At 45.4% G+C, this 9,703-nt stretch overlaps 1 protein-coding gene across 1 annotated transcript in view; it reads right to left on the minus strand.

Annotated features, from left to right (window-relative positions):
* LOC138674341 (beta-1,3-galactosyltransferase 2-like) overlaps nt 1–9,445 on the minus strand; it is a 27,960-nt gene extending 18,515 nt beyond the window's left edge. Inside the window, exon 1 of the mRNA XM_069762198.1 lies at nt 9,393–9,445. The gene's annotated coding sequence lies outside the window, so the exon portion shown is untranslated. The remainder of the gene's footprint in view (nt 1–9,392) is intronic.
* Nucleotides 9,446–9,703: the final 258 nt, after the last annotated feature.

Raw genomic sequence — 9,703 nt, forward strand, 5'->3', positions numbered from 1 at the left:
GATAGATAAATATTAGATAGATAGATAGATAGATAGATAGATAGATAGATAGATAATAGATAGATAGATATGGGATAGATAGATAGATAGATAGATAGATAGATAGATAGATAGATAGATAGATAGATATGGGATAGATAGATATTAGATAGATAAATAGATAGATAGATATTAGATAGATAAATAGATAGATAGATACTAGATAGATAGATATGGGATAGATAGATAGATAGATAGATAGATATGAGATAAATAGATAGATATTAGATAGATAAATAGATAGATAGATAGATAGATATTAGATAGATAAATAGATAGATAGATACTAGATAGATAATAAATAGATATGGGATAGATAGATAGATAGATAGATAGATAGATAGATAAATAGATATGGGATAGATAGATAGATAGATAGATAGATAGATAGATATTAGATAGATAGATATGGGATAGATAGATAGATGATAGATAGATAGATATTAGATAGATAAATAGATAGATAGATAGATAGATAGATAGATAGATGATAGATAATAGATAGATAGATAGATGGATGTGGGATAGATAGATAGATAGATAGACACAGACAGATAGATAGAATTAGATAGATATGGGATAGATAGATAGATAGATACATACAGATATATCTATATATCTATTTCCGTAGATATGTCCATATCCATGTTTCTAAACCCCTTCACCCCTGGAGCTTTTTTTGTTTATCGCTCCCCTTCTTTTCAGAGCCATAATGTTTCGGTCAATGTGGCCACGTGAGGGCTTATCTTTTGCGGGACAAGTTCTACTTTTGAACGACACCATTGGTTTTACCATGTCGTGTAACAGAAAATGTGAAAAAAAATTCAAAGTGCGATGAAATTGCAAAAAAAGTGCAATCCCACACTTGTTTTTTGCTTGCCTTTTTGCTAGGGTCACTAAATGCTAAGACTGTGTGCACACGTTGCGGATTTGATTGCAGATCCGCAGTGCTTTTTGCTGTACGGAATTGCATCAAATCCACAGTGTAGTGCACAACCAATGTAAGTCTATGGGAGCCGCAGACTTGTTGTGCACATGCTGCGAAAAGGCCGCACCGAAACACAGTTTGTTTTTTTTCCGCAGCATGTCACTTCTTTTGTGCTGAACTGCAGCTTTTCTGCACCCTTACACCGGGATCACACTACAGCGAGATACGGCCGAGTCTCGCAGGTTAAAACCAAGCTCTGGCACCGGCACTCTGGAGCAGAGCGTGCGGCCGCACAGCAATACATGGAGCCGCACGCTCCGCTCCGGAGTGCCGGTGCCAGAACTTGTATTTAACCTGCGAGACTCGGCCGTATCTCGCTGTAGTGTGACTCCGGCCTTAGACTTTCATTGAGATGTAACAAATATCTGCAGTTTTGCTGCGGATGTGGGTCCGAGAAACGCTGCAGTTCAGGAGGAGGGAAGTGTGTGGGTGGTGACCAGGGCCGGACTGGCCATCGGGCACTTCTGGCAAATGCCAGAAGGGCCGGTGCCAGTAGTGGGCCGCTGCACTCTTTCCCCCCTACTCCCACCCGTGCCGCCGCCGAATTCAACTATACCGGCGTCTATGACGCCGGTATAGTTCAATGCAATGATGGAGGAGAGAGCGTCCGCTGACGCTCCCTCTCCCATCATTCCCCGCTCTGCCTCTGACACTGCGGGTGCGCGATGACGTCATATCATCGCACACCTGCTGTGTCCCGGGCAGACTGCAGCCGCCGAGACAGGAGACAGGAGCAGCGCGGGCAAGAGGAAAGGTGAGGAGAGTGTTTTTTTTTTTTGACTGGACTGTGGAGCCATTATAGGGGGGATGAGATGTGGATTGTGCTGTATATACCACTGTGTGGGCTGTGCTGTATATACCACTGTGTGGGCTGGGCTGTGTATATACCACTGTGTGGGCTGTGCTGTATATACCACTGTGTGGGCTGGGCTGTGTATATACCACTGTGTGGGCTGTGCTGTGTATACTACTACGCAGGCTGTGCTGTGTATACTACTACGCGGACTGTGCTGTATATACTACTACGCGGGCTGTTCTGTATATACTACTACGCAGGCTGTGCTGTGTATACTACTACGCAGGCTGTGCTGTGTATACTACTACGCGGACTGTGCTGTATATACTACGACCCGGGCTGTGCTGTATACTACTACACGGGCTGTGCTGTATACTACTACTACGCGGGCTGTGCTATATTATGCAGGCTGTGCTATATACTATGCAAGTTGTGCTATATTATATGCGGGCTTTGATACATACTATGGGAGGTATATTATATTCTATGGGGGAGGCCGTGTTATATACTATGTGGCTGTGTTATATACTATTGCGGGGGTATTGTTATGATCTGGTGGTTTAGGAACAACATGAGACAAGCTCTAAAGGAGATGGTATCTGTACTGACCGCAAACCCTGAACCTAGCAGCGCAACTAAAAATAGCCGTGGGGGGTACCTGACGCTCCCTAGACCCCTCGGCACAGCCTAAGATCTAACTTCCCCTAAAGATGGAAACAGGAAACCTATCTTGCCTCAGAGAAAATCCCCAAAGGAAAGATAGCCCCCCACAAATATTGACGGTGAGAGGAGGGGAAAATAACATACGCAGAAATGAAATCAGATTTTAGCATAGGAGGCCAGTCTAGCTTGATAGATAGGACAGGAAAGGATACTGGTGCATGTCGTCGCATGGTGCATGTCGCCACATGGTGCATGGTGCATGTCGTCGCATGGTGCATGTTGTCGCATGGTGCATGGTGCATGTCGTCGGATGGTGCATGTCGTCGCATGGAACCTGAAGACTCATCTCTTCCGACAAGCCTACAGCCTGCAGTGATCCTCAACCTACTGAACAGCCGCACAGCCAGCTCTTCCCTCTCCTAGTGTATCCTCACCCACCCCCTGCAGACTGTGAGCCCTCGCGGGCAGGGTCCTCCCTCCTTATGTACTCGTGTGCCTTGTTATCTGCTCATGTTTAATGTATTTGTCTATATTTGCCCCGTATTCACATGTAAAGCGCCATGGAATAAATGGCGCTATAAAAATGTATAATAATAATAATAATAATAATGGTGCATGATGCATGTCGTCGCATGGTGCATGTAGCATGTCGTCGCATGGTGCATGTCACATGGTGCATGTCGCATGTCGTCGCATGGTGCATGTCGTCGCATGGTGCATGTAGCATGTCGTCGCATGGTGCATGTCGCATGTCGTTGCATGTGCATGTCGTCGCATGGTGCATGTAGCATGTCGTCGCATGATGCATGGCGTCGCATGGTGCATGTAGCATGCCGTCGCATGGTGCATGTCGCATGGTGCATGTCGCATGTCGTCGCATGGTGCATGTAGCATGTCATCACATGGTGCATGTCGTCGCATGGTGCATGGTGCATGTCGCATGGTGCATGTCGTCGCATGGTGCATGCTGTCACATGGTTCATGCCGCATGTCGTCGCATGGTGCATGTCGTCGCATGGTGCATGCAGCATGTCACATGGTGCATGTCGTCGCATGGTGCATGATGCATGTCATATGTCGTCGCATGGTGCATGTAGCATGTCGTCACATGGTGCATGTCGCATGGTGCATGTCGCATGTCGTCACATGGTGCATGTCGTCACATGGTGCATGTAGCATGGTGCATGTCGCATGTCATCGCATATGCATGTCGTCGCATGGTGCATGTAGCATGTCGTCGCACGGTGCATGTCGCATGTCGTCGCATGGTGCATGTCGTCGCATGGTGCATGTAGCATGTCGTCGCATGGTGCATGTCGTCGCATGGTGCATGATGCATGTCGTCGCATGGTGCATGTCGCATGTCCTCGCATATCGTCGCATGTTGCATGTCGTCGCATGGTGCATACAGCATGTCGCATGGTGCATGTCATCGCATGGTGCATGATGTGTGTCGCATGGTGCATGTAGCATGTCATCGCATGGTGCATGTCGCATGTCGTCGCATGGTGCATGTCGTCGCATGGTGCATGTAGCATGTCGTCGCATGATGCATGTCGCATGTCTTCACATGGTGCATGTTGTCGCATGGTGCATGCAGCATGTCGCATGGTGCATGTCGTCGCATGGTGCATGTCGTCGCATGGTGCATGCAGCATGTCGCATGGTGCATGTCATTGCATGGTGCATGTCGCATGGTGCATGTCGTCGCATGATGTGTGTTGTATGTATGTATGTATGTACAGTGGGGCAAAAAAGTATTTAGTCAGTCAGCAATAGTGCAAGTTCCACCACTTAAAAAGATGAGAGGCGTCTGTAATTTACATCATAGGTAGACCTCAACTATGGGAGACAAACTGAGAAAAAAAATCCAGAAAATCACATTGTCTGTTTTTTTATCATATTTTTTGCATATTATGGTGGAAAATAAGTATTTGGTCAGAAACAAACAATCAAGATTTCTGGCTCTCACAGACCTGTAACTTCTTCTTTAAGAGTCTCCTCTTTCCTCCACTCATTACCTGTAGTAATGGCACCTGTTTAAACTTGTTATCAGTATAAAAGACACCTGTGCACACCCTCAAACAGTCTGACTCCAAACTCCACTATGGTGAAGACCAAAGAGCTGTCAAAGGACACCAGAAACAAAATTGTAGCCCTGCACCAGGCTGGAAAGACTGAATCTGCAATAGCCAACCAGCTTGGAGTGAAGAAATCAACAGTGGGAGCAATAATTAGAAAATGGAAGACATACAAGACCACTGATAATCTCCCTCGATCTGGGGCTCCACGCAAAATCCCACCCCGTGGAGTCAGAATGATCACAAGAACGGTGAGCAAAAATCCCAGAACCACGCGGGGGAACCTAGTGAATGAACTGCAGAGAGCTGGGACCAATGTAACAAGGCCTACCATAAGTAACACACTACGCCACCATGGACTCAGATCCTGCAGTGCCAGACGTGTCCCACTGCTTAACCCTGCTGTTCTGTTGGTCAAAAATGACCGACTTTGAACTTCAATATTCTTTAAAATATTCAAGATGCGGCTCTGAAACCCGTGGCCGACCGACCCATCCTCATTTAAGTCAATCAACCACAAGTTTCAGAACCGCATCTTGAACACCCCAAAAAATACCAAAGTTCAAAATAGGTCTCCCCAGACCGAACAGAACAGCAGGGTTAAGCCAGTACATGTCCGGGCCCGTCTGAAGTTTGCTAGAGAGCATTTGGATGATCCAGAGGAGTTTTGGGAGAATGTCCTATGGTCTGATGAAGCCAAACTGGAACTGTTTGGTAGAAACACAACTTGTCGTGTTTGGAGGAAAAAGAATACTGAGTTGCATCCATCAAACACCATACCTACTGTAAAGCATGGTGGTGGAAACATCATGCTTTGGGGCTGTTTCTCTGCAAAGGGGCCAGGACGACTGATCCGGGTACATGAAAGAATGAATGGGGCCATATATCGTGAGATTTTGAGTGCAAACCTCCTTCCATCAGCAAGGGCATTGAAGATGAAACGTGGCTGGGTCTTTCAACATGACAATGATCCAAAGCACACCGCCAGTGCAACGAAGGAGTGGCTTCGTAAGAAGCATTTCAAGGTCCTGGAGTGGCCTAGCCAGTCTCCAGATCTCAACCCTATAGAAAACCTTTGGAGGGAGTTGAAAGTCCGTGTTGCCAAGCGAAAAGCCAAAAACATCACTGCTCTAGAGGAGATCTGCATGGAGGAATGGGCCAACATACCAACAACAGTGTGTGGCAACCTTGTGAAGACTTACAGAAAACGTTTGACCTCTGTCATTGAAAACAAAGGATATATTACAAAGTATTGAGATGAAATTTTGTTTCTGACCAAATACTTATTTTCCACCACAATATGCAAATAAAATGTTAAAAAAACAGACAATGTGATTTTCTGGATTTTTTTTTTCTCAGTTTGTCTCCCATAGTTGAGGTCTACCTATGATGTAAATTACAGACGCCTCTCATCTTTTTAAGTGGTGGAACTTGCACTATTGCTGACTGACTAAATACTTTTTTGCCCCACTGTATGTATGTATGTATGTACTGTGTATGTATTTTTTTTTACATTCAACACATTAGGCGGATGATGGGACTACTACTGTCCCATCATTGGCTAATGTGTCACTCACTGTCAGTGTAGCAGGCAGAGCCCGATGGGACTTGTAGTCCCATCGGATGATGCCTGCACACACACAGTGACGGCACACACACACACGCACAGCGCCGGCACACACACACACGCAGACGCCGGCGGGCAGACACCGGCGCCGGCGGGCAGACAGCGGCGCTGGCGGGCAGACACCGGCGCCGGCGGGCAGACACCGGCGCCGGTCCACAAAAACAACGGCGCCGGCGGGCAGACCCCCGGCGACCGAAGCACAGCCCTGCCCACACATCATGATCCCAGCAGCAGTGAGCTGAGCACACACAGCCCCGCCCGCCCCCAGCACAGCCCTGCAGGCAGCCCCCAGCACCGCCCACAGCCCAGTCACTCTTGATGAGTGACTGCTGACTGTGGGGGATGGTCACGCCTGCTGCTGACGTCATGTCAATTTCTAGAGTCTGGAAATTGACGTGACGTCGGCGGAAATGAGCGGCGGCTGCAGTCTGGGGGTCACGTGACCCAGACTCAGCAGCCGGAATAGCGCCGCTCACAGGCAAAAACGTCAACAGAAGGTAATGGCACAATTCATTAGGGGCCCCGGGGGGGTACATTGGGGGGTTAATTGAAAGTAGTGGACAAGCCCTTTAACTACCCGGATACTAACTGGAAAACAGAGATCATTGAAACCCATAAAGGCAACAGGTTTCTGCTAATAACCAAGAAAAATTATCTTTCGCAATTGGAGCAGAATCCAACCAAAGGAGTTGCACTTTTAGACCTAAACTGTTCTTCAACTATATCAATAGTAAAAGAATCATAAATGAAAGTGTAGGCCCCTTAAAAAATTGTGAGGAAAGAATGGTTTAGATGACGAGGAAAAAGCTAATAAATAAAACATCTTCTTCTCCACAGTATTCAAGGTGGAAAATGAAATGCTAAGTGAAATGCCGAGAGACAAAGAAAACCCTATATTAAGGGTCACCAATCTAACCCAAGAAGAGGTGCGAAACCGGCTAAATAAGATTAAAATACATAAATCTCCGGGTCCGGATGGCATACACCCACGAGTACTAAGAGAACTAAGTAATATAATAGATAAACCATTATTTCTTATACAAAAAGGAAAAAAATAACCAGCTCACCTGCAGCAGCATGCAGCGTATAGAAGCGCGGAACCCGTGTATTCTCACGTGCGGTAATCAAAAAAATAAGTGTTGTTCGAGCTTCTTATAAAATTCAATTTTCTTTATCAAAATTAAAAAGAAAGATGATGACAGACATGATGTAGCATGATAAATGGCTACGCGTTTCGAACATGAAGTGTCCCTTCTCAAGCTTGAGAAAGGTGGTTATAAGCAGATGGTGGTTATAAATGGTATATTCTCTAACTGGGTTGCGGTGACCAGTGGGATACCATAGGGGTCGGTGTTGGGACCTTTTCTCTTCAACATATTTATTAACGATCTGGTAGAAGGTTTACACAGTAAAATAACGATATTTGCAGATGATACAAAACTATGTAAAGCAGTCAATACAAGAGAAGATAGTATTCTGCTACAAATGGATCTGGATAAGTTGGAAACTTGGGTCGAAAAGGTGGCAGATGCGGTTTAACAATGATAAATGTAAGGTTATACACATGGGAAGAAGGAATCAATATCACCATTACACACTGAATGGGAAACCACTAGGTAAATCTGACATAGAGAAGGACTTGGGGATCCTAGTTAACGATAAACTTACCTGGAGCAGCCAGTGCCAGGCAGCAGCTGCCAAGGCAAACAGGATCATGGGGTGCATTACAAAAGGTCTGGATACACATGATGAGAGAATTATACTGCCTCTGTACAAATCCCTAGTTAGACCGCACATGGAGTACTGTGTCCAGTTTTGGGCACCGGTGCTCAGGAAGGATAAAGTGAAACTAGAGTGAGTACAAAGAAGGGCAACAAAATTAATAAAGGGGATGGGAGAACTAAAATATTCAGAGAGATTAGCAAAATTTGGATTATTTAGTCAAGAACAAAAACGACTGAGGGGCGATCTAATAACTATGTATAAGTATATAAGGGGACAATACAAATATCTCTCTGAGGATCTTTTTATACCAAGGAAGGTGACGGTCGCAAGGGGGCATTCTCTGCGTCTGGAGGAGAGAAGGTTTTTCCACCAACATAGAAGAGGATTCTTTACTGTTAGGGCAGTGAGGATCTGGAATTCCTTGCCTGAGGAGGTGGTGATGGCGAACTCAGTCGAGGGGTTCAAGAGAGGCCTGGATGTCTTCCTGGAGTGCAACAATATTGAATCTTACAGTTATTAGGTTCTTTAGAAGGACGTAGATCTGGGGATTTATTATGATGGAATATAGGCTGAACTGGATGGACAAATGTCTTTTTTCAGCCTTGCTAACTATGTTCTTTTCACTATCCTAGTTCGTAATGTCCTGTGTGCATCACGTCACAATTATGAAAAGGCCATGTCCTCTGTCACGTGATCAAGCATGTCGCCGCAAGAGGGGACCAAGAGACAAGGGTGTCATGTTAGCAAGAGCAGCAGATCCAGGAGGATACAAAATATTAGAGTATAAAGTTATTTAAAAAAAAAAAAAAAGCTTAGTCCCAGACAATCCCTCTAATCTTCAAATAATTTAGGAACTACTGAGACACCCTTTACAAGAACAGCAGATAAGTTCCAATAAAAAGTGAGAATATGAATATTGTAATGTAGGTAAGTGAAAATGTAATAAAGAGAATGTGACAGATCAGAGAGTAATCTCCGGTCCTCCCAAGACCTCCTTCTCTCCTCCACAATTGTACATTCCTCATCCAATCACCTCAAAGACTTCTCCCGAGTATCCCCCATCCTCTGGAATTCTGTGCCCCAACACGTCTGATTATCCACCACATTCAGGACCTTCTGTCAGAACGTGAGAACTCATCTCTTCAGGATGATCTACAACCTGCAATGACCCCACTGTTACGTCACAACCACCGGAGCTGCTGCAACCCCCGACCTACTGTCTAATTCCCCATCACCCTGTAGACTCTAAGCCCACGAGGGTCCTCTCCCCTCTGTGCCAGTCTGTCATTGTCAGTTTGTTCAGTGTAATTTATATCTGTATTTTGTATGTAACCTCTCCTCATGTGTAGCACAATGGGACCAATGGTGCTCTAAAAAGAAATAACAATAATAATAAAGCAGACAATATAGTATATAACGAAGGACTAGTCTATAAAGAATCTATAGCATCTAATGAATAGTGAGTTATAATACCTGTAGTATCAGCAGCAGCCACAGGTGTCCTGTCTATGGAGGAGAGGTCAGATGCACATGACAGGGCACAGCCAAGCAGTGAGTGTTATAAAGGGGAGGGCACACGGGCATGTGGATCCTGTGCCTCACTCACCCTGTGTACTGATTGTACACAATGGTAACCTGATAATAGACAGGATGCACACACATCACACCTGGAATCAGCTTTTGACGCTGGCTGTGGAGCAGGATCTAGGTTTCCAACTATCCAGAAATTCCCAGACAGTCCAAAAAAAAAAATAGGACACTTTTTTGCCCTGTTCATAAAAAAT

The sequence above is a fragment of the Ranitomeya imitator genome, chromosome 4, assembly GCF_032444005.1.
Source record: "Ranitomeya imitator isolate aRanImi1 chromosome 4, aRanImi1.pri, whole genome shotgun sequence".
NCBI classification, from domain to species: Eukaryota; Metazoa; Chordata; class Amphibia; order Anura; family Dendrobatidae; genus Ranitomeya; species Ranitomeya imitator.